Source organism: Plecotus auritus (genome assembly GCF_963455305.1).
Source record: "Plecotus auritus genome assembly, chromosome: X".
Lineage (NCBI taxonomy): Eukaryota > Metazoa > Chordata > Mammalia > Chiroptera > Vespertilionidae > Plecotus > Plecotus auritus.
In genome coordinates, this window is record NC_137784.1 from 59,036,847 (window position 1) to 59,063,581 (window position 26,735).

The 26,735-nt window shown below is 41.1% G+C and overlaps 1 long non-coding RNA gene across 3 annotated transcripts in view; it reads right to left on the minus strand.

Annotated features, from left to right (window-relative positions):
* The window catches only part of LOC308240057, a 40,661-nt gene extending 27,717 nt beyond the window's left edge, over window positions 1-12,944 (minus strand). The window contains exon 1 of one of the 3 annotated variants that reach the window (XR_013959784.1): window positions 11,430-11,569. This is a non-coding gene — a long non-coding RNA (uncharacterized lncRNA). Of the gene's footprint in view, window positions 1-11,309 lie in introns of all 3 variants that reach the window. The other 2 variants (XR_013959786.1, XR_013959787.1) reach the window with 2 other exon arrangements.
* Between the last annotated feature and the right edge of the window lie 13,791 nt (window positions 12,945-26,735).

Genomic DNA, 26,735 nt, shown 5'->3' on the forward strand with positions numbered 1-26,735 from the left:
AATTGGGGCTGGGAGTGCTTGCCTAATAAGATCAGGGAGGACAAACCCATTGCTAATTGCCATTGTGTCCATTAAGATTTGCAGAGGTTTTGTGTGGTCAGCAGCCCCTGCAGTAATGCAAAGGGGGTATAATGGAATGGCATCCTATTCTAACAGAAGGGGGCATACATGATGTATACAAGGAAAGTATGGGGTCCTATCTAATCAAAAGAGCTGAGGTCATGGAGCTCCTCAGCAGTAATTCAAAGGCAGTGGTAAGGGCATAGAGCACAGCACCTTTCCTACTGCATAGGCCCACTGACAAATACAATTAATTATGCACATTAATGATCTCAATAGAAGAGCTCATTCATAGTTAATATGGCCCTAATACAAAGGGGGAATGAGGAGAAGCAATCCTACTCCAACAGAAGCAAGGACAATTGCAATTATGCACATTAAAGTAAAAAGGGGAGAGGGGCCCATTGAATAGCATCTCCTTGCTCTAAAGCAAGGAGGGCACAGTCATTCTGATATAAGACTTACTTACAAAATTACATTTGTGCACATGAAACTTCCAAGTGAGCAAATCTTTTGAGTAGTGGGCACTGTCTGATGAAAATGTTAAGGAAGTAGGTGATGCGCTTATCTAGTGCAGAGAACAGGAGAAAATGTAACTGCAGATATTAACAGTCCAAATGAGGGCTTTGGTTGATCAGCACTCTGCTGTACTGCAAAGGAAAGTGGGGGGAGGGGGAGCGGGGGTGTCTACTGATGAAGACAATAGACAATTTCAATATGTATAGTACCAATCCACTAGAAGGGGCCTTGGAGAAAAAACAGTATCCCCCGCAGTAGTGCAAAGGAGATACGATATAGTCCTGGAAGTGATAGGGATATGGAAAACAGCAATTCTGCACATTAACTGTCCAAATGTAAAGGTCTTAGTAGTGGGTACTACCTACTAGAAGGCAAAGGGAGTTGAGGGTATGTGGTGTGTCAGTGTCCTTGTCTAGTGAAAAGAACCCAGACAAATGCAATTATGCACATTAACAGGCCAAGAAAAGGGGACTTAGGGTTCAGCAACTATAGTATACTGCCAACGAAGGGCAATAGGGTAGGATGAACCAAGGTGAAATTATGTACATTAATGTCCAAGGGATATGGTGTAGCTAATTAAAACCTTGTACCTTGTACCAATATAAAAATCTTAAAGTAGTGGGCACTCCTTGCTAAAAGGCTAAGGGAATAAGGAGAGGGGTGTCCTTATCTAGTGTACAAGAACATGTACAAATGCAATTATGCACAATAAGCCATGAAAAGAGACCTTTTCATGTGATCAGTACCCTTCTATACTATAATAGGGATCTGAGAGGATATAGGATCTTATTCAAATGGGATGAGCCATGTGCAATTACACACATTAATGTCCCAGGTGTAAGGCTGTAATCAACTATAATTTCGCACCTTGACTGTCCAGGTGTTAACAGTCTTGTGGAGAGGGCACTCAATGCTGAAAAGGGAGTAGGGAAAGGAGGTATTGTCTAGTACAGAGGAACCCAGACAAACACAATCACATTAACAGGCTAAGAAATGGGTCCTTCAGAGTCAGAATCCCTGTGGTACTTCAAAGGTAGTAAAAAGAGGAAGGATTCTAATGTAATTATTATACACATTAACAGTTCAAGAAAGGGGCCTTAAGTGGACAGTGCCCCACCCAGTAAAGCAAAGAGGGTGTGAAGAGTCAGGAACCCATGTTAATTCGAAGGATTATGGACAACTAATTAAACATATCCGCAGTCCCAAGAGAGGGCTTTTAGGTCAGTAACCTCTGCTTCCATAAGTGCAAGAGATTGAAAATGCACAGTAATGGACAACTAAGAGTGTGTACAAGATAAAAGTTGTGTACATTAACTGCATCAGTAAGGTCTTTAGTAGTAGGCACCTCCTGCTAGAATATAAATATGATGGGGGAGTGGCCTTACCTGGTGTACAGGTACAGGAGCAAATGTAAGTATGCACATTAACAGTCCAGGAGAGTGAATCTTGGCTAGTCAGAAGCCCTTGCAGTAATATAAATGGGGCAAGGAAATGGGATCCTATTCTAACATAAGGGAGCATGGATTACTGTAATTATGCACATTTAAACTATACAAAAGAAGCAGCCATAATTGGTCAGCTTCCCTGGTGTAAAGGAAATATGATGAGGATGAGACGCAACTACAATTTTCCACTTTAATTATCCAGAAGACTTTAGGTGGCTAGTACCCCAGCTACAGTACTAAGAAATCAGGGTATTAGCTTATCAGGAAAGAACATGCACATTAAAAGTCCCAAGAGAATAATTTTCAGTCTCTAGCATCCCCTGTTACAATACAGAAACAGTGGGGTATTAGTTTAAAGGGAGGGACCATAAATGCTGGAATTCTGCACATAAACAATCCCAGAAAAAGAAATAGTAACAGGTAATTAATACACCTTCTTGTAAAATGAAGAGGGTACAGGGATCTTTCATAAAAGACATAATTGCGGTCAACTACTTATGACTCATTTTTAACTATATTAGTACAAAGGTCCTTAGTAAAGGGCATCCACCGCTGAATGTAAGGAAAATGAGTGAGGCCTATATCTACTGCAGGGGAGAAAGGACAAAAGCAATATCCCACATTAATGGTGCAAAAGAAGGGGTTTTGGTGTTCAGATCCTCTTGTAAAATTTAATAGATGTGACAGGACAAGCCACACCTTCACAGTTCCAAGAACCCTATGTCGTAAGGCAAATGAGGCAGGAGAAAAAGAAATCTTAGGATTGACAAAAGGGACCACAGTTACAATTAGAACTTTATCTACAATGACTTCCAGATGATGTAAAGAAACTGAAAAGTCATTATGTTCCTAAACTAACAAAAGGGACCACATTGGCATTTAACCACACTTGCAGGCCCAAGTACTTTCTATGGTAATGCAAAAGCTGTTTAAGGGCCTGGATGGATCCCAGACTAAGGAAAGGGACTATAGCTGCCTTTAAGCACATTAACAGTCCAAAGTATGCGCTGTTGTAATGCCAAGTGAGATGGGGGAGAGGGGGGATGGGATCTTAGACTAATGGAAGGAACTGTAGTTCCAAGTGACCACTTTTAACAGTTCCAAAAATGCTCCTAGGTAACGAAAAGGGAAAAGGCAGGATGTGATCCTGGAATTACAGAAGGGACCACAACTTCAATTGAGCACACTGACAGTGCCAAATGCCCATCCAGGTGTTGTAAAAGGGCTAGGACGTAGATGGGAACCTAGACAAAAGGGACCACTGCTGCAATTAGGCAACTTCACAGAACCAAATATATGTCTAGTAAATCTAAACTGCCTAGGAGTGCATGGGATCCTTTAATTAAGCCTATTAACAGGCCCAAGTACCCTCTGCTATTCTGCAAAGGGAGTGGGAGGAAATGGAAAGAGACAAAAAGAAGGTGCTATAGCAGACAAATAAGCACTTTTCAATAACATATCTGCTCCCAGGCAATGCAGAGGGATGGGAGGAAACAAGTTACCAGAGTAACAGTCCCAAGGTCCTTCAGTTTTAATACAAAGTGAGGATAGATGGGTTCTATAGTGGCATTTAAGCACCCTCTGTGTTTTTTTTCCCCCCTTAGGACCCTATTTTAATTCAAAGTGAGGATAGGTGGGTTGCAAAGTAAGGTAAGGACAGTAGTGGCATTTAAGCACATTACCTGCCCCAAGGATTGTTTTAATGCAAAGTGAGGATGGGTGGGTTCCACACTAAAAGGCACTAATGCACAATTTAAACACATCAACTGCCCCAAAGACCCTCTGCTTTACTGCAGTTAGGATGAGTGGGTTCCACCTTAACATTAACTGCCCCAAGGACTCTTTTAAATCAAACTCAAAGCGAGTATAGGTTCTATAGTGACATTGGGACACTAGTGGCATTTATGCACATTAACTGCCCCAAGGACCCCCTGTTTTAATTCAAAGTGAAGATGGGTGGGTTGCAAAGATAAGGACAGTAGTGGCATTTAAGCACATTAACTGCCCCAGTACTGTTTTAGTGCAAAGTGAGAATAAGTGGGTTCCACACTGAAAGGCACTAGTGGCATTTAAGCACATTAACTGCCCCCAAGGACCCCGTTTTAATGCAAAATGCGTATGTATGGGTTCTAGAGTGACATAAGCACAGTAGCTGCATTGAAGCATTAACTGCACAAGTACCCTCTTTTAAGGCCAAGTGAGGATGGATGGTTTGCAAAGTAAGATAAGGACAGTAGTGGCATTTAAGTACATTAACTGTCCCAAGAACTCTTTTAAATCAAAATCAAAGTGAGTATGAGTTCTATAGTGACATAAGAACAGTAGCAGCACTTAGGCACATTAACTGCCCCAAGGACTCTGTTTTAAATCAAAATCAAAGTGAGAATAGGTTGTATAGTAACATAAGGACAGCAGTGCAATTTATGCACATTAACTGCCCCAAGGACCCCCTGTTTCAATGCAAAGTGAGGATATATGGGTCCTATAGTGAAATAGCACAGTGGTTGCATTTAAGCACATTAACTGCCCGAAGAACCCTCTGTTTTAATTCAAAGTGAGGATGGGTGGGTTGCAAAGTAAGATAAGGACAGTAGTGGCATTTAAGCACATTTCCTGACCCCAGGGAGTGTTTTAATGCAAAGTGTGGATGGGTGGGTTCCACACTAAAAAGTAGTAATGGCATAACTTGAACACATTAACTGCCCCAAAGACCCTCTGCTTTAATGCAATTAGGATGGGTTAGTTGCACCTTAACTTAAGAGCAGTAGTGGCGTTGAAGCACATTAAGTGCCCTGAGGACTCTGTTTTAAATCAAAATCAAAGCGAATATGGGTTCCATAGTGACATAGGGACACTAGTGGCCTTTATGCACATTAACTGCCCCAAGGACCCCCTGTTTTAATTCAAAGTGAGGATGGGTGGGTTGCAAAGTAAAATAAAAACAGTAGTGGCATTTAAGTACATTACCTGCCTCTAGGACTGTTTAAATGCAAAGTGAGGATATGTGAGTTCCACCTTAACATAAAAACAGCAGTGTCATTTAAGTATATTAACTGCCCCCAGGACCGTGTTTTAATGCTAAGTGAGGATACATGGGTTCTAGAGTGACATAAGCACAGTAGTTACATTTAAGCACATCAACTACCTTAGGGACCCTCTCTTAAGACCAAGTGAGTATGGGTCAGTTGCAAAGTAAGGTAAGGACAGTAGTGGCATTTAAGTACATTAACTGCCCCAAAGCCTCTTTTAAATCAAAATCAAAGTGTGTATGGGTTCTATAATGACATAAGCACTTAAGCACATTAACTGCCCCACGTTCCCTCTGTTTTAATTTACAGTGAGGATGGGTGGGTTGCAAAGTAAGGTAAGGACAGTAGTGGCATTTAAGCACATTTCCTGCCCCAAGGACTGTTTTAATGCAAAAGGAAGATGGGTGGGTTCCACATTAACATAATAGCAATAGATGCATTTAAGCACATTAAGTGCCCCAAGTACTGTTTTAAATCAAAATCAAAGTGAGTATGGGTTCTATAGTGACATAAGAACAGTACTGGCATTTAAGCACATTAACTGTCCCAAGGACCCCCTGTTTTAATGCAAAGTGAGGATAGATGGGTTCTATAGTGACATAGGGACATTAGTGGCATTGATGCACATTAACTGCCCCCAAGGACTCTGTTTTAAATCAAAATCAAAGCGAATATGGGTTCTATAGTAACATAGGTACACTAGTGGCATTTAAGCACATTACCTGCCTCTAGGACTGTTTAAATGCAAAATGAGGACATGTGAGTTCCACCTTAGCATAAGGACAGCAGTGGCATTTAAGTATATTAACTGCCCCCAGGACTGTGTTTTAATGCAAAGTGAGGATACATGGGTTCTAGAGTGACATAAGCACAGTAGTTACATTTAAGCACATCAACTGCCCCAAGAACCCTTTCTTAAGGCCAAGTGAGGATAGGTGGGTTGCAAAGTAAGGTAAGGACAGTAGTGGCATTTAAGCACATTAACTGCCCCAAGGACTGTTTTAATGCAAAGTGAGGATGGGTTGAAAGGTAAAGAATTTTGTTTACTTTATCTTATCTGGGCAAATCCTGAACTTCTTAACTCCAGAGATTAAAAAGCAACAATAGAAAATGGAGCTTCAGAAAAAAAAGCAAACCCTAACTGAAAGAGTAAAGTTTTTTTACAGCTGTCCGTTTTATCTTAAATCTCCAAGGTCTTCCCCCTTCGCCAGTGATGGGAACAAGACCCTTAAACCTGTCCCAGGAAACAGCACCGAGCTAAGAGCAGACAGAGCAAATAGTGCTCTGACAGATAAGAAAAGCAGGACATGAGATTACCGGATGGGACTGTTGACTGAAAACTTAGGCCCTGTCATTAAACATGTTATTAACGAGCCCTGTTGGAATTTCCTGGCTACTTTGTCCTCTCTTCCCCCCTCACATGTGTAACCCCCTGATGTATGGTTTTTGCCTATATATACTTGTAAGACTTTCTGCTCGGGGTTCGACTCCTCGCTCGTGTGAGCTACGAGTTGAGCCCCAGCGCGCTGGAATAAAGCCTCTTGCTGTTTGCATCAAGTGACGCCTCCTGCGGATGATTGGGATTGCCGTCGATCCGTGAGATAGAGTAAGAGTCTCCCTCTGGGGGTCTTACAGGGTGGGTTCCACACAAAAAAGCAGTAATGGCATAACTTAAACACATTAACTGCCCCCAAAACCCTCTGCTTTAATGCAGTTAGGATGGGTGGGTTCCACCTGAACTTAAGGGGAGTAGTGGCATTGAAGCATGTTACGTGCCCCAAGGACTCTGTTTTAAATCAAAATCAAAGTGAGTATGGGTTCTATAGTGACATAGGGACACTGGTGGCATTTAAGCATATTAACTGCCCCAAGGACCCCCTGTTTTAATGCAAAGTGTGGATGAGTGGGTTCCATATTAACCTAAGGACAGGTGTGACATTTAAACACATTAACTGCCCCAAGGACTGTTTTAATACAAAGTGAGGATGGGTGGGTTCCACCTTAACATAAGGACAGCAGTGGCTTGAAGACCCTCTACTTTAATGCAAAGTGAGGATGGATGGATTCTATAGTGACATAAGCACAGTACTGGCATTTAAGCACATTAACTACCAAGCACTCTGTTTTAAAAAATCAAGGTGAGTATGGGTTCTATAGTGTCATAAGGACAGCAGTGGCATTTATGCACATTAACTGCTCAAGGACCCCTTGTTTTAATGCAAAGTGAGGATGAGTGGGTTCCACACTAAAAAGCAGTCGTGGCATATAAACACATTAACTGCCCCAAGGACCCTGTTTTAATGCAAAGTGAGGACATATGGGTTCTAGAGTGACATAAGCACAATAGTTACATTTAAGCACATCAACTGCACCGAGCATCCTGTTTTAATTCAAAGTGCGGATGGGTGGGCTGCAAAGCAAGATAAGAACAGTAGTGGCATTTAAGCACATTAACAGCCCGAATGACTCTGTTTTCCATCAAAATCAAAGTGTGTATGGGTTCTATAGTGACATAAGCTCGGTAGTTGCATTTAAGTAGATCAACTGCACCAACGATCCTCTTGTTTTAATGCAAAGTGAGGATAGATGGGTTCCACACTAACCTAAGCACAGTAGTAGCATTTAAGCACATTAACTCCCTCTAGGACTGTTTTAATGCAAAGTGAGTATATGTTGAGTTCCACCTTAACATAAGGACAGCAATGGCATTTATGCACATTAACTGCCCCAAGGTCCCCCTATTTTAATGCAAAATGAGGATGGGTGGGTTCCACATTAACATAATGGCAATAGAGGCATTTAAGCACATTAATTGCCCCAAGCACTCTGTTTTAAATCAAAATCAAAGTGAGTATGGGTTCTATAGTGACATAAGAACAGTACTGGCATTTATGCACATTAACTGCCCCAAGGACCCCCTGTTTTAATGCGAAGTTGAGTACAGATGGTCCTATAGTGACATAAGCACAGTAGAGGCATTTAAACACTTTAACTGCCCTAAAAAACCTCTCCTCTTAAGGCCAAGTGAGGTTGGGTGGGTTGCCAAGTAAGGACAGTAATGGCATTTAAATACATTAACTGCCCCAAGGCCTCTTTTAAATCAAAAACATCATGAGTATGGGTTCTACAGTGACATAGGAACATTAGTGGCATTTATGCACATTAAGTTCCCCAAGGACTGTTTTAAATAAAAATCAAAGTGAATATGGGTTTTATAGTGACATAGGGACACCAGTGGCATTTAAGCACATTAACTGCCCCTAGGACTGTTTTAAGGCACAGGGGAGGGGATGAGTGGGTTCCATACTAACCTAAGCACATTAGTGGCATTTAAGCACATTAACTGCCTCTAGGACTGTTTAAATGCAAAGTGAGGATCTGTGAATTTCACCTTAAAGGGAGCAGTGGCATTTAAGTTCATTAACTGCCACAAGGACCCTGTTTTAATGCAAAGTGAGTATATGTTGAGTTCCACCTTAACATAAGGACAGCAATGGCATTTATGCACATTAACTGCCCCAAGGTCCCCCTATTTTAATGCAAAATGAGGATGGGTGGGTTCCACATTAGCATAATGGCAATAGAGGCATTTAAGCACATTAATTGCCCCAGGCACTCTGTTTTAAATCAAAATCAAAGTGAGTGTGGGTTCTATAGTGACATAAGAACAGTACTGGCATTTATGCACATTAACTGCCCCAAGGACCCCCTGTTTTAATGCAGTGAGGATAGATGGGTCCTATAGTGACATAAGCACAGTAGAGGCATTTAAAAACATCAACTGCCTCTAGGACTGTTTAAATGCAAAGTGAGGATATGTGAATGCCACCTTAACATAAGGGAGCAGTGGCATTTAAATACATTAACTGCCCCAAGGACCCTGTTTTAATGCAGTGAGGAATAGGAGTTCTAGAGTGACATAAGCACTTTAGTTGCATTTAAGTAGATCAACTGCACCAAGGATCCTTTGTTTTAATGCAAAGTGAGGATAGATGGGTTCCACACTAACCTAAGCACAGTAGTAGCATTTAAGCACATTAACTCCCTCTAGGACTGTTTTAATGCAAAGTGAGTATATGTTGAGTTCCACCTTAACATAAGGACAGCAATGGCATTTATGCACATTAACTGCCCCAAGGTCCCCCTATTTTAATGCAAAATGAGGATGGGTGGGTTCCACATTAACATAATGGCAATAGAGGCATTTAAGCACATTAATTGCCCCAGGCACTCTGTTTTAAATCAAAATCAAAGTGAGGATACATGGGTACTATAGTGACATAAGCACAGTAAAGTCATTTAAACACATTAACTGCCTCAAGGACCCTCTCTTAAGGCCAAGTGAGGATGGATTGGTTGCAAAGTAAGATAAGGATAGTAGTGGCATTTAAGCATATTACCTACCTCTAGGACTGTTTTAATGCTAAGTGAGGATGAGTGGGTTCCACCTTAACATAAGGGAGCAGTGGCATTTAAACACATTAACTGCCCCTCCCTATGCTCTGCTTTAATGCAAAGTGAGGATGAGTAGGTTCTACAATAAAAAGCATTAGTGGCATTTAAATACATTAACTGCCCCAAGGACCCACTGTTTTAATGCAAAGTGAGGATAGATGGGTTCCTCACTAACCTAAGGACAGTAGTAGCATTTAAGCACATTAACTGCCTCTAGGACTGTTTAAATGCAAAGTGAGGATATGGGAGTTCCACTTTAACATAAGGACAGCAGTGGCATTTAAGTACATTAACTGCCCCCAGGCATTTAAGCACATTAACTGCCCCATGGACCCTCTGTTTTAATGCAAAATGAGGATAGATTGGTTCTACAGTGACATAAAGATGACACTAGTCGCATTTAAGCACATTTACCGCCCCAGGACTGCTTTATTGCAAAGTGAGATTAGATGGGTTTTACAGTAACATAAGGACAGTAGTGCCATTTAAGTACATCAACTGCCCCTCCTAATCTCTTCTATTGTAATGCAAAATGATGGGTGACATAAAGTAACATAAAGATAGTAGTAGCAGTTAAGCACATTAACTGTCCCAAATAATCTGTTTTAATGCAAACTGAGGATCCCTGGGTTCCAAAGTGAGATAACAACAGTAGTGGCATATAAGCACATTAACTGTCTGAAGAATCCTCTGTGGTAATGCAGTTAGAAAGGGGATACAGGCTAACAGAAGGGAGTTATTGGGGATTGTAATTTTGCACGATTACAAATGCAAGTATGGATAATAAATATATTAACTAAAAAGAAGAATCTTTGAGTAATGGGACCACATTATACCTACCAAATGGGATACCCTGGACCTTTTAAATGGACAGTACTCCAGATACCTAAGTGAAAAATGTCTCAGAGCTGAGTTCTTGAACAATAGTCACTCCTAGACAGTGTGATGGGGTAGGATTCCTTTTTTTTTTTTTTTTTTTTTTTTGCTCAGGACTAAAAGACTTGGGCTTTTCTGCATCCACGATTAATGCAAAAGTGTTTTTGACTGGGATATAATATGATGGGCAGGATTATGGATAATTAGAATTTCACTCAGTGCAAAGACTAAGTGGTCAGCACAGTATATGATTTAGGGAGCAGGGCTGAAGGGGATAACTGGGGCTGGGGCTGGGGCTGGGGCTGGGGCTGGGGCTGGGGCTGGGGTTTAGGCAGGGATGGGGGTAGGAGGTAAGGGCTGGGGCTAAATGTAGGGGCTGTGAGAGCAGGGGTGGGGAGAGTACCACAATTTTGATTATGTGGGCATTTAATACTCCAAGATAAGTTTGAATAGAGGAAACAAGTCCACAGCAATTCAAGTTATCTGATAGGTTAGACAGTCAATTAGTGCAGCATTAAAGATGGGAACAAAGCAAGGCCTGAAGTGGAATGGACCTTCAAATATTTTTTATATTCAGTCATAAAGTTAACTTTTTAATTAACTTTTTATGTGCTAGAAGACTTGAAAAATCCAAAGTGAAGTAGTTTATTAAGTCAGTCTGAAAGGAAAAAAGATTAGTAAAAAATGTTAATGCCACCAAATTATTTGACTTTGGATATCTTATAGACAAAAAAATAAGTATGCCATTTTTATAAAAAAGAAATAAAAAACTTTAAGGGCCCCCAAAATGAGCTTATTACATCTAATTGAAATCTACAAACAATGCCATAATAGTCACTTGAGGCTTAAATATCACCCTAGCAAACTACATAATTGAACTATTTATGGCTGACATCCAAGAAATAAGTAGAATTCAAAATCCAACCCCAGCATTAGCCACAGGGTAGGTGTTCCTCTTGAAGAACGGAGGGATTCCTCTTCTGCCACCTGTTGGCCAAAGATCCATTTTGGTCCTTGCCACGACTCACCGCCATGTTGAACTCACCGCCATGTTTACACGTGGTAGGCATGGATCCCTGGCCTGGCCCACAGGGCGGAAAAGCAAAGAGGCAACGCTGGAGGGGAGGGAGCCGGTTAGAGGGGAGGGAGCTGGAAAGGACAAATGTCCTTGGAACGACCTTGAGCAACACCAACTGGGAGCAGATGTTATGTAAGTGGCCTCTCAGCTTCTGCCTCCTGAAAAAGAGGACAGCCAGGAGCCATGCTAGATTGGTCTAATTCCATACTCGATTAATTGGCTGTACCCAGTTGTACCACCCTGTCTGATTGGGTGGGTCAGGCGGCGAAGATCATCCCACCTTTCACTTTTTGCAGCAAAACGGAAGTGTACGCCATATTTAACAATGCGGCAGGCCCACAAGGAGCAAAGCCCGCGCAAACACCAGGATGTCCTCAACCAAAGACAAGGCCTCCCTTATATGTCCCTGCGGCAAAACCTGTCCGGAAATGCTTGCTGCAAAGACAAAGGCCCTCCATGACCTGTCCGGCAATGCTTGCGGCAACCACAAAGGTCCGCCATGTTTAACACTGCGTCAGGTCCTTGCGCCGCCATCTTATACCATGTAACAGAATATTTCCAACGCCATGCTGTGCATTAGAACAAAGACACTACCATGATGTGGCCTTCCACAAAACTGGACCCGCCATTTTGGACACTAACAAAGCAGACCGCCATGCTGAACAATACCAAAAGTCAAGCCGCCATAAGCAGACCGCCATGCTGAACAATACCAAAAGTCAAGCCGCCATTTTGACCCCTCCCTGTAAGTCTTCTCGATCTCATTTTCAAGTAGCCCCGGGTAATGTGGCACAGGATAATCCTATTCTTCTACCTCAGGAGACCACAATGCATGCAAATCAGGTCATTCAAAATATGCAGCTCAGGCCTCTTGCCTCTCTAATTTATACGAAGCACAAACAACTACCATCAGCTGAACTCCGCAGCAAACTTAGAGTCGCCATATTTCCTCCCTAGCCTAACCAACCCCTTAGCCTAACTGCAGTCATCTCCCAGCCAAAGCTATAGGTTCACTCACACAACACCAAAGATTAGCAGCAAAAATTTGCAGACATTGCAGATAGTATAACAAACCACACAAAACAACAAAATTTCGAGCGATTAAAAAAAAAATCTAAACAGGTATCCGCGGCCCCGATGGGCAAGAAAAAAAAATAAAGCAGGTATCCGAAGCCCCGATGGGCAATAATAATAAAAAAATAAATAAAAAATCAGGTATCCTAGGCCCCGGTGGGCCAATGGTTTGGGGAAAAGGGGGACACAGCCGGTATCCGAGGCCCCGATGGGCGAAGGAGGAAAAAAAATTAAAAGCAGGTATCCGCGGCCCCGATGGGCACATTTTTTAAAGTAAATAAATAAAACCAGGTATCCACAGCCCTGATGGGAAAAATATAGAAAAGTGGAGTAAATAGAGAACTAAATCACAAAACATAGGACTCAACAAAAATTGTTGCAAAAATTTCTTTAGAATGAAAAATGTCATAAAAATATCCCAAATACCTAAAAAATAGGGAGGTGTCAATAAAATACTGGAAGAAAGTATAGAATTTTCAAAATATTTTATAGAATTTTGGTGAATTTTTTAAAAGAAATGCGCCATAAAGAGTGGTTCAGAGCTGGAAAATGTTCCAGAAAGAACCACATGGCTGAAGACCTCTTCTATTAGCAAGACTCCATTACACCTCAGGAGAAGAAGAAATATGGCGGTGGCAGCAAATTGCTGGGCTTTAAAAAGCAAGGGGGTGGAGACTGGGTGCAGAGGGAGTGGAAGAGGCGTGGCTTAAAGATTGAAAACTAGACATATTTGTGGTTTAGCTGGCTTAAAATTTAGAAAAAGGAGATTTCGAGAAAATAGCAACATGTCTGAAAGAATACTAGACTGTAAGTAGGCTTCATTTCTAGTCCAGGAACCATAACTTCAATGGGTCGCCATGGGTTATCATCTATAAAAAGGGGACCTTATGTAAATAAGATTACTGATGCTAAAATTCTCCACAAAGAACATAACAAAAGAAAACATTTTAGTTTAGTTTGGTTTTGAAAAGGAGGAAGGGCAGGAAGAGCTTTGATATGTTAATAAAGTATCCAAATGTATATAAGTCCCCCATCAAACTTTTGAACCAAAGAAGGTAGGAAGGGTCTCCAAGGTTAGAACCTTCAAGGGACTTTCTCTTCAATTATCTTATAAGTCAGATGGTGAGCAACAGAGAAGAAGGGAAAAAATAAATTATTGGCCCCTAAATAATCATGGAGCACTATTTGTAAACTGTATCTCACAACTCCTAGAAAGTCAAAGGATACATTGGCCTACTACTGTCAACTGGAAAGTAATACTATCAGAAAAGTATACCCTCCAGTCTCCAGATAAAGTATGCAAATTTTCATCCTTAAAAGGTACATTCCATCTTCTAAGTGCTCTTAGTTCACACACAAAAAAGTAATCTGACTTATTCCAAATGAGGAATATTTTGTTACAAAAGTGGTACCCTGGAGAAGACAATGCTTAACACAAAGATAATTTTCCACAGGAGCCTTCCTGAACACCCTAAAATTGAACTATATGAGAAAAAGCCTACAAATAAGGACTGCTATAAGATTTCACCCTAATTTAAGTTTTCACAAAGTTCTAGTGAAATGAATCGGGGTTCGTTCATTGTATAAATTGGTAAATTGAGATTGAGGGATGTTGACTTCTATTTGGTTTAAAAACCTAGTAGCAGCACGAGGATCCCAGGGTAGAGATCCTTGGATTCAGATAATTTTGGTTGCAGTTTAGTGAAATAACTCTGTTGATGAGACTACCTTGTGTGTCAGATCTCTCTAGTGAGAATTCTGGGATTTGTATAGAGTTTAAAATTACTGTAATAATCATGGTATATTTGAATGATACCTATAAAAGGTAGTAGCTACAACAACTTTGATATCACTCAGTCATCAGGAAAGAAAAGGATTATAAACAAGTAGTATTCCCTTAACACCTGGGATCTCAGCCTAGACTAACCAGGAGGACCTAAAAAGCAAACCAACTACCACCAGCAGCAATACTATCAGGCCACCTGACAAATCTTAAACTCCTTCTCTATAGGCCATGAAATAATGGTATCACTAGGAGTCTGACTCCACTATAGAATTTAACTTATTTCAGCTTATTGTGTCTTTAACACAAGTTATCAATTATTAAGGTAACTAGGTTTGTCAAATACAGCTCTGTCCAAAACAATTTTCTACAATTGTGGAAATAGCCCATATTTTTTAGACCTTGGCTTATGGAAATTTTTCTTACCATTCAAAAGGCATCAACCACAAAAAAAAAAAAATTACTTTAAACTAAAATATTTTGTTCCGTAAAAACACCCTCAAAGGTGAAAAGATGAGTAATAAACTAGTTGCCCTGGGGTTCAGCGTCCAGGCCCTGGTTCCGGGAGAGTGGTCTGGCAGACCACTTCCATTGGTGGTCACATTAATTTCTTTCATGAGATTCAGTGAGATTAAGCTGCCAAAATCGTGGTGTCGTGATGATTTTGGGTGACTCTCGCTCACATCGGACACAGGCTCTAGGCCAGGGGTGGGCAAACTTTTTGACTTGAGGGCCACAATGGGTTCTTAAACTGGACCGGAGGGCCGGAACAAAAGCATGGATGGAGTGTTTGTGTGAACTAATATAAATTCAAAGTAAACATCATTACATAAAAGGGTACGGTCTTTTTTTTTTTATTATTTCAATAGTTTTATTCATTTCAAACATTTTAACAAGAAGAATGTAAACACTAATTATTATAATTTGAAACTTCAAAAAATGGAGGAATCATAGCACAATAACATACCTTATATTGAAGATGGCAAAGGCAAAATAAAATTGCCTAGCAAAGGTACAAAAGCCTTTCAAATTAAACTTAAATATAATAAAATAATTTAAAACTAAAACAAATAGAAAAGAACAAAATGTGTAAACAGTAAATTAAACATTTTCTTTAGTGCAACTTCCAAATTATGCCCGGGACGTAGATGTAGATGGCAATGTAGACTGGGTTGAAAGGTTTTTGGTCTTTAAAACATCAACTTCAGTGGGAACAGTGTTGTTGGTCTCCTTTTTAGCTAATGCTCTGATACTGTGCTCTCCAGGGGCGTGTCTCCCTACATCACCACGATAACGTGTCTATGCATTCCCAGGGTGATGTCGGGGGATGCGTCTGCGGGCATTACAAGGAGCCTCTGGAAGATTGAGAGGTTGTTCCTTCTACTGAATGGGTGGATATAAATCCGCCCACTCAGAAGAAGGAGCTGTGGCCGTGTTTCCCGACGTTGCCATGTTAACACTGCTGCTGGTGAAGGAGCGGAGGGGAGAGCAAGAGAACCCTCCGCTCTTTCGGCTCCGCGGGCCGGATAGAACAGCCGAACGGGCCGGATCTGGCCCGCAGGCCGTAGTTTGCCCACGGCTGCTCTAGGCTATCAAGGTCTACTGCAGATACCTAGGCTAAAAGAACTGCAGAGTCAAGAAAGCTCTAGTTTTTAGGTACAAACAGGTTCCAAAGAATAGTTGCATTGGAAGTAGCAACAGTGTTGCTACCTTTTATATTAGGTAGGGTTCATTTGACACACACAAAAAAATGGTTTTTGGACCTGAAAAAGGACATTATGAAGAATTTTCACATGAACTGCTGAATAAATATGTAAGTATATCTTCTGTGCCCTTTATTGCTAAATTACTATACCTTACATGAGCCCATGAATTTTATAATATATTTTAATCAGATTACTTAAATAAAAAGGGACTCCAAAAAAATATTTGCCTAGGACCCTGCATCATAGCTTGGATCATCCCTTCTCTCTCCTGCCATTTATCACCTTCAGGCTTTACTTAACCCAAACGCATGACATATAGCAGGAACTATATGGGAGGAAGAATTTAAGTTCTCTTTTATTTTACTTACAGGTTTATAAATTTGTTAAACTGTGCTTCCTCGCAAAAAAAAAAAAAAAAGCAGAAATGACCTGATTTAACCACCAGATGGCAGCATGAAACTATCAAAGAAACAGCCAGCCTGAAGGGAAGGAGCCAATGTCTTATAGGAAGGAAGCCCAATTAGGGTCTGAGTTGAAGGGGAAAATGCCTCATTTACACCAGTTCAGTATCAGAAGAGAGAAGGAAAAGTACTCAACTTCCTCTAATTTGAACACCCCCCACCCCAGTGGAAGTTTGACCTTGGTTTTGATGAGTGCCATTTAAAGAGGGCTTTGATAAAGCATTCAAAATCAAATTAAGCAGGCTAATGGGGGGCCATTATCAGTGAAAAGCAGTTAAAGTAACAAAGACATATTATAGAAAAAAGAATACTTGGAAAAGGGCTCTTACAAACATAAGGACAGTCTGCAGTGGGAGAAAGAGCCTTATTTTGTGTAACTCTATATAAATATCTGTAAATAAGGGTGCCTGAATACTCTTAAGTTGTCCAAAGGTGGAACAGACTGTTTCCAAAACTGGTGAGATACCAATCATTGATGGTATGCAAGCCCATGGTAGATTTTGTGGGGATAATATGGAGATAATGAATGAGTCATGGGAATACGTTTCCTTGAATGAATTTAACAAGACCAATTTCCAATTGTGGTTCTATTAACCAAGACTTTTACTGGAATGTCATGTCTGAGAGAGACATGCCCAGACTCTGGGTGTCACTAGAAAGCTTTAGGAATGAAAACTCACTTTGAAGCCAATGTAAGGGCCTTCTAGAAATAGCCTGGTACCTTGCTTGGTCACGTGGTTCATTGCAATCTTTCCAGGTAAGGAATGAAAATTGCTTTCCTGAGAGATGGCAAGGAAGGAAACTCAAGACATCATTGGGGACCTCACCCAACTCTACAGGTATTGCAGGCAAACCTGATGGCAGCTAGGTGGCTCAGCTGCTTTGCCCTGAGTGGTTAATTAAAGCTCAATCATGAAATACCAGCAAAGCAGACTTTTTTTAAAAAAAGGCCTATATGATCAATATTCTTATTGTGTTCATGCAAATGATCAGGCCAAATTGAAACTAGACTTAATACAGTAAATAAATTGGTATTAATTTGGATCCTTAATAAAAATTAGGGTGGTTTTAGGGTGGAAATTGTGTTTCAGTAGACTCTATAACACACAATTGTGAATATTAGACTCAAAGCTTTATTTTTCACCTATGAATTGAACTAGATCCTGAATTTACCTCTAGCTTTTACCCCAATAATAATAAAATTTATAACACAGTTTGTCTCCACCAGGTTACAAGTCCTACTCGCAATTAGGAAATACCACCTCTAGAGACCATTGCCACCTCCTTCCGTGTCCAGGCCTCATCGGCCCTCTGACAGAGTACATTCTAACCTGGTTGAGAGTTGTAAGTCCTGGGACAAGGGAGCTAACATCAGAATGAAGGCCATTCTCCTTTCCTGAGAACTGTCTAATATTATGGAAAGACTTACAACCTGTGGCTAAAACAATCTAGTACCAGAGGTGCCTGCCTTTTGCAACCCCCAGCCTCTATTGCCTGTAATCTGGTCCCACAGGTGCCTGGAGGCACCCGCCCTCTGCGACCCCCCACTCCCACCCCCAGTCCGCATTGCCTGTAACCTGTCACCATTATACCTTGCCTACTTTCCCATGTCTGTAATTCTTACTCTCCCACCTTATCTTTCCCTCCTACCCAATATAAGCAGTTGGCTTATGGGGAAGGGCAGATCAGAATTTTGTGGATGATCTGCTGCTTTCCCATACTGCCGGCATTATTGGAATAAATACTCATATATGATTCAATCCGGTCTCTACTGAATTGGCTCAAGTAGTGATAGGCAGCCCGGACCCCTAGGTTGTCCGGTTACAAAAGTTTAAAATCTTATAAAGAATATTGAATTATATTTATGATATATACATGGGAGTATATATGGAAGTCTGCAATTTACTTTGAAATGCATAAAAGCATAATATGAGTTAATGGATTGATAGATAAATGGTTATATGATTAAAAATAAGTATAATAGCATGTTAACTGTAGAACATTTGTGGTGGGTCTTCACCGTACTATTCTTTTATTCTTGCTACAGGATTGAAAATTTTTATAATCAAAATGTAATGTTGGGGGCAGGTGACATCACTGAGAATGAAGGAAGAGGGAACTCCAAGGATTCATCATCTACTGAAGCAAACATTAAGCTGAAGAAAATGGTCAGAATTAACTTTTTCAGACCTCTAGAATCTAATGATAAAACAACTACAGAAAGCAGAGGAGTGCTTAATGAAGAAAGACTGCTAAAATACAGTAAGAGAGCATTGTGGCATTTTTGCTTACCATGCCCCATTTCTTAGCTGAACTGGTGCTGTGTGGATGGCAGCCTGCACTCTTACTGTGGTTTACTGGTGCCAGAGGGGACAATTATAGATGTTTTGTAATTTAAAAGAATTTACAGACATTACTACAACAAAACAGACACAGTACTATTATGATCAACTGAAGGCTAAAAATTTAGATATTCTAGATCAGTGGTCAGCAAACTCATTAGTCAACAGAGCCAAATATCAACAGTACAGCGATTGAAATTTCTTTTGAGAGCCGAAAACCTACTTCTGCGCATGGGTCATGAAGTTTCAATCACACTGTACGTGCGCGCCCACACGTGGTATTTTGTGGAAGAGCCACACTCAAGGGGCCAAAGAGCCACATGTGGTTCGCGAGCCGTGGTTTGCCAACCACCGTTCTAGATGAATTGGACAATTCCAAGACACATACAAACTACCAAATCTGGCTAAGAAGAAACAGAAAACCTGAACAAACCTATACCAAATAAGGAGATTAAATCAGTAGCATAAAACCTCTTAACAAAGAAAAGTCCAGGACCAGATGATTTCACCAGTGAAATCTACCAAAAGTTTGAAAAATAATTAACACCAATAGTTTTCAAACTCTTTCAAAAAACAAAAGAGTAGGAAACATCTCCTAACTCATTCTATGACACCAAAGCCAGACAAACATACTACAAATAAAAGAAAGCTACAGAGTAATATTCCATATGTGCATAGATGCAAAGATTCTCAACAAAAACTAGCAAACCACATCCAGCAGCACATTAAAAGGGATATAAGAGGGGTTCCAAAATAGCAGCGGAGTAAGTGGAAGCTACACTGACACGCTCCCAGGACCAAACTAGAATTACAACTAAAATACAGAAATACCACCTTGAATAATCAACTGAAGACTCGCTGGAGAGAACCCTGATAACTGAGGATGGAAAGTAGAGACTGGTAGGAGGGGCAGAGATGCAAAAGGGCTGGCCAGGCCCCCACAGACAACAGCTGAAGTTCTGGAGAGATATCTCAGCTGTGGGGGATTGCTATTGAGAACTCTGGGGTCTATACCCCAAGCTGGGCTTCCCAGCGGAGAGCACCAGAACTGAGAAGGATACACACATAACATATGGCTGTGAAAAGCAACAAGATTGCTGTCTACCAGGGAGAGATGGCTGGAAATGCAGGCAACCTCTTAACAGGCCAATACACAGAATTTCATGTGCAGCCCCAAACCCTCACATCTTTGTGTTTCCTGAACAGGTAGACTACCTGCAAGTTCTGGGACCACACCAATCCCTTCACCCCAACTGATGGCATCCTTCTCAGTGAAATTCTTTTGCCTTGCCTCTTACAATTTCCCCCTCATCCCCCACCAGCTAGACTTCTCATTGTGTGGTGAGGAAGGGTGACCCTGGAATTCCATTGCTCTCTATCTCACAACCACAAACACATATTCACAAGGCATTTCCTACCTGCCTTCCTCCCAGCACCACAATCTTAATGTTCCTGCTAAGTGGATAGTCCAGGATGTGATACTCTAGAATAAGCATCAATTGAAAGCTGGTAGAAAACTAGGACATGGCTGAGGTGGATATGGGCCACATGGCTTCTGAACAAAAGGGGCCAAGAGCCAAAGATCTCTCAGAGATTTTGTTGCTGCCACTGCCACTTCTTTCGTCAAGTGTCTCTTTTTTGCTTTCATCTTCTGTATCCAATCCCTCTCCCCTGCTTACAGCATCAGGGGATCAAGAATGTATTTAATGGTTTCCCCCTGCAAGGGTAACCCTCTTCTCTGATTGATGGCAAAGTTGCAAGGAATAAATTTTTATCAATGGAAAGCTGACTTCTCTAAGTCTGAGTCAAGTCAAAGTTAAGTTGGGCTGTTCCCAGGATCAGAGACAGGAGGGAGATCTGACATGGGTAACAAGAAATGAACTATCATTTGTGAAGAAGCCCAGACTAGTTTCCTTGAAGATAAAATAACATGTGGAAAGAGAGACCCAGCCGAAACCGGTTTGGCTCAGTGGATAGAGCGTCGGCCTGCGGACTGAAAGGTCCCAGGTTCGATTCCGGTCAAGGGCATGTACCTTGGTTGCGGGCACATCCCCAGTGGGGGGTGTGCAGGAGGCAGCTGATCGATGTTTCTCTCTCATCGATGTTTCTAACTCTCTATCCCTCTCCCTTCCTCTCTGTAAAAAATCAATAAAATATATTTAAAAAAAAAAAAAAAGAAAGAAAGAGAGACCCAGGTGACAGCCAACACTAATTACCAGGCATGACGAGGCCATCTGGGAACATCTAGTAATCACTAAAGCTGTTAGTAGTAATCAACCACTAAAAATAATAATAATAATAACAAGAAATGGAACCATCAGTGCTCCATCTTCCTCACCCCAGGTTTAAATACAGAATGTCTCAGTTGAAGGGTATTTAGGGAATAGAGTCCGAGTCCTTTATTTTTACAGTTAAGGAAACTGAGGCTCAAAGACTTACTGCCCCTTGCTGGGCAGGATATTCAGGAATAAGCATGTGAGAAGTCAGGGTCAAAGTTGGGGTAAATTCTTGGTTTCTAGTTTTCCTATCCAATATGGTTCTCACTACCCCTTCCAGGCTCCACTTTCTTTAAGTAGAAAACTTGCAGAGTTGGAAAGGAATTAGGCTGGGTAGGTGCCAGTTAGCCAAGAAAGAGACAAATGAGCAAACTAAGTGCCTTTTTAGGGTTACCTTTTGGGTAAGTGGATAGGTCTTTAGAGGTTTAGCATTCAGGTTTAATGTTGCCTCAATTTGTAAACAAAAATGTCATATGGAACATGCATTCTCTAGTTGACATAGTCCTTAATAGGCTATTTTTTTTGTCTGCTGCTTAACTCAATTACTCCTCTGGCCCCTAGGAGATATTTGATTGGCCAACTACAGTTATTTGAAGGCTGGACCAAATTCAGTATCTTTATCTCCAAATGGGAAATGGTAGGGAGAAGACATTGGGAATTCCCATCCAAGTACCTCAAGGCATCATTCTGTGACTGCCTTTCACAACGTTTAAAGACTATTCTTACCATGGCCAGTATGGCTCAGTTGGTTACATGTTGTTCCATGCACCAAAAGGTTGCTGGTTTGATTCCCGGTCAGGGTACATGCCCAGGTTGCAGGCTCAAACCCCCATAGGGGGCATGCAGGAGGCAGCTGATCGATGTTTCACTTTCACATCCATGTTTCTCTCTCTCCCTCTCCTTTCCTCTCTCTCTAAAAATCAATTTAAAAATCTTTTTAAAAAAAGGACTACCCTTAACTTTCAGTAAAAATTAATCTCATCTGGATATAAGTGTGTGTGTGTGTGTGTGTGTGTGTGTGTGTGTGTGTGTGTGGAGAGAGAGAGAGAGAGAGAGAGAGAGAGAGAGAGAGAGAGAGGCTTCCAGAAAAGAGAATGGAGGAGACAAAGACTGATTTGTGTATTAAATACTACCCTCTCATGAACCTGGAGTACATTATGCTAAGTGAAAGAAGCCTGCCTGGCCAGCGTGGCTCATTGGTTGAGAGCTGACCTACAGACAAGGAGGTCACGGTTCAATTCCAGTCAGGGCACATGCCCAGGTTGTGAGCTTGATCCCCAGTGTGGGGCGTGCAGGAGGCAGCCAATCAATGATTGTCTCTCATCATTGATGTTTCTATCTCTCTTCCTTTCCCTTCATCTCTGAAATCAATAAAAATATATTTTAAAAGAAAAAGAATGAAGCCAGACACAGAAAGACAACTACTACATAATACCACTTATCTGAATAATTTAAAATAGTCAAACTTATAGAGAATAGAATGGTGGTTGGCAGGGGTTGAGGAAAGGAGAAATGGGGAGGTCTTTGTCAAAGGGTGAAAAGTTTCGGTTATGCAATATGAGTAAGTCCCAGAGATCTATTGTGAAACATAGTGCCCATAGTTTAAAATACTGTATTGTATTTGCTAAGAGGGTAGATTTTATGTTAGATGTTCTTGTCACACACACAAAATAATAAATAAGAGGATGGGAGGAAAGATTTGGAGGTGATGGCTATGTTTATTGCATTGATTGTGCTGATGGCTTCATGGGTGTATATTTATCTCCAAACTCATACAGATTTTTTTTGTTTTAATCATACCTCAATAAAAATGGTTTTTAAAATTGGTAAATAAGGCGGGGAGGGGAACTGCCTTATTTCCTTCCTGAGTTTCTTGTTGTGGTAATGGTGGCAATCAAAGGACACACCTATAACCTGAACCACAGAGTTTGACACAATAACAAACTCTAATTATGTGGTACTTTAGTTTGTCATTTTACATTTTTTTCCCATGTGTAAATCATCTCACTTATCTAAACTACTACATAACCATATGAGTTAGGGGGAGCAAGGAGGAGGAAACATGTTCAGAGAGGTATTTGTTCAAGGTCACACATAAGTGAGTATCCAACAGGTTCCCAGCCCTACTCCCGACATCCAGTCCTAGACTCTCTTCTACACTAAGCTGATATTCTTCTGAAAGTGTTTCATTTCTGAGAATGCCTTGTCTTTGCATTGAGTCTATGATTTTTTTTAAATGATTTCAGAAAGGAAGGGAGAGAGAGAATCATTGATGGGCTGCCTCCTGCGCATCCCTTACTGGGAATGGAGCCCGAAACCCAGGCATGTGCCCTGATCAAGAACCAAACCATGACCTCCTGGTTCATAGGTTGATGGTCATCCACTGAGCTGCACTGGCTGGGCAAGTCTATGACATTTTGAAGAGCAAGAATCATGTATTACTCATCTTTATATCCTTTAAAGCAGCAACCACAGAGTCTTGGATGAGGTACTCAATAATTGTTTGTGGTTGATTGAGTAGCCAAAACATCCACTCTGTCCTGCTCCCAATACTGGACACCATTTCTTTGTAAATTCTAGGTGTCTGTGTTTAACCTTTCATTTTAGTAAGTCTTTGCTGGGTATGAATATATATTTTCAGGGCACTATGCTAGGCCATGATTTGGAAATTAAAGCTGTAAGCAAGGTAGTGTCTATACTCAGAAAGCTAAAATTTTCTTAGAGTTACATAAAGTCAGGAGGAATAGAGGGAAGGGGAAGGCCCCGAGATCCTGTCCTCTCTCTTTTATTCCAAGTATCAGGTTGGACTCATTTCTGCGAGTTACTGTGATAGCAGAAAAAGTTTTAAATTTCTATTAAAATCATTGTCCTTGCCGAAACCGGTTTGGCTCAATGGATAGAGCGTCAGCCTGTGGACTGAAAGGTCCCAGGTTCGATTCCGGTCAAGGGCATGTACCTTGGTTGCAGGCAAATCCCCAGTGGGGGTTGTGCAGGAGGCAGCTGATCGATGTTTCTCTCTCATCGATGTTTCTAACTCTCTGTCCCTCTCCCTTCCTCTCTGTAAAATATCAATAAAATATATTTTAAAAAAAATAAAATAAAATCATTGTCCTTCTATAAATAAACATTTTAAAGATTTGGGCTTTGCCTTTCCACAGGGATAGAAGTGGGGGTTCAGAGACATAATTTGATGAACAAGAATAAATCCAGAGACAAATGGTAGGGGAAGGGGGATTAGAGAACAACCAAAAGACTTGTATGTGTGCATATTAGCATAACCAATGGACACAGACACTGGGGCTGTGGGGGCTTGCCCTGGGTGGGAATGGCTGGGGCGGGGGTCAATTGGGGGAAAAAGGAGACATATGTAAAACTTTAGACAATAAATAAATTTAAAAATAAATAAAATTTTAAAAAAATTTAAACAAATTTTAAAAATTCAGAATGGGCAAATCCACAGAAACAGAAAGAATACTAATGATTGCTTAGGGCTGCTGGGGGTGGGGATGGGGAACAGAGGGGAAAGAAACAAAAATGGGGAGACATGGTCTCAAGTCAGTGGTATAACGTCCTAAGGACAACCGAGCCAGATTTACTATAGAAATTTGTCTAAGAGGAAAATTTAACCCTGTTGTGGTTCTTCTATCTAAAATTGCTACCTAGAGGACCGACCAATGTGGCTCAGCTGTTGAATGGCAACCCAGGAAGTAGCTGGTTCAATTTCCGGTCAGGGCACATGCCCAGGTTGCTGGCTCAATCCCCAGTGTGGGGTGTGCCAGGAGGCAGCCAATTGATGATTCTCTCTCATTGACATTTCTATCTCTCTCTCCCTCTCCCTTTCCCTCTGAAATAAAAATATATTTTTTAAAAAAATTAGATTCTTAAGTCCCTTCTGATCTAGATGGAAAGAAAAGACTAAAGTGAATAAAAAGCAGGTTTCAGCCCTAGCTGATTTTGCTCAAAGGATAGAGCGTTGACCCATGGACTAAAAGGTCCCAGGTTCACACAGACAACAGGGGGGTGAGGGCATGAGTGTGGGTGGGTGGGGGGTAATGGGGAGATGAGGACACATATGTAATACCTTAATCAATAAAGAAATTTAAAAAATAGCTTTATGAGAAAAAAAAATAAAGGGTCCAGGTTCAATTCTGGTCAAGGGCATGTACATTGGTTGCAGGCTTGATCCCCAGGACATGTGTCTCTCTCATTTCAATGTTTCTCCTGCTCTGTCTCTCCTCCGCCCTTCCACTCTCTCTAAAAAGAGAAAATCAATGGAAAAATACCCTTGGATGAGGAATAATAACAATAAAAAAAGCAGGTTCCATACAAAGCAGTTGTATTCCAAGGGCAAAATGGGTGGTACTGGTAGTCAACAGTATAGTTCAGAAAAAGGGAAAGATTGCTGTGTAATAAGATTTCAGGACTAAATTCTTGAATGATGGGTAAAATTTGAGTCATGAAGAAAAGGGGTGCAAGCAGAGTCCAGGCAAAAGTATAGCTACACAGAATGGGTATGATGGGATATTGTGTAAACTAGTTTTAGGTGAAGTAGAGAAAGAGAGTAGTAAGAGATGAGGCTACAGAAGACATAGACATACAAGGATAGTTTGACTTCTAGGCCAAAGAGCTTGGACTTTATTCAGAAAGCAATGGCAGCTGTTTGGTATTTACAGCCTCAGTTTCACTGTTATTTCTATATTTTCCAGCTCCTCTACTGGACTCTAAACTACTTTAAGGCAAGACTGGTATCCTTCATTTTTATAACTCCAGAGTGCTAAAAGTGTAAATGAAATATGAAGGAGGAGTTGGCAGTAGGTTTACAAACTTAATTCCTGATTTTGCTTGTGGCCATATGTTAAATTAGCTATGTGAGACAGAAAAGGTCCCACTAGCCACTTGAAAATTCAGTGTAAGTGAAAAACAACTGAAAACATGAGTTGAACTTGATAGAGAGACAGACAGACAGATGGAGAGACAGAAATGGAAAAAGTTTCCTTGTTTTTGTATGCAATCAAGGTCTTTTCAGGGAATGACAAGTGTCCTTGAGAAATTCAAGTTCTGCTCTCAAGGCCCTATCTAAAAGTGATGAGAGATCTTCTGACTTGAGCATTAGTAAACTGTTATATGAAGTCTCTTGTAGATTAAAGAATGTTCCTGCAACCTGTAAACAATATAAACAGAGCCACTTTATTTTTTAACATATATTTGTATTTACAGAGCGGAAGGGAGAGGGATAGAGAGTTAGAAATATCAATGAGAGAGAAACATCTATCAGCTGCCTCCTGCACACCCCCTACTGGGGATCAAGCCTGCAACCAAGGTACATGCCCTCGATCAGAATCGAACCTGGGACCTTTCAGTCCACGGCCTGATGCTCTATCCACTGAGCCAAACCAGTCAGGGCAACAGAGCCACTTTGAAATAAAGTTGGAGCTGCCATTCCACAGGAACTGCCCTGCATGGTCTTACGTGTCAAAACTTCGGAATGCAGCATGCTTTCCCTCCAGGGAGCAAGCCCATGGTTGGTGCTATTCCCTTCCCTGTCTCCTTCCCCAACAGGTACATATCCCTCAACCTCTAAAGGACTCCATGAGACTTGCAACCAGGAGGGCAATGGGCAGTGGCAGCTTC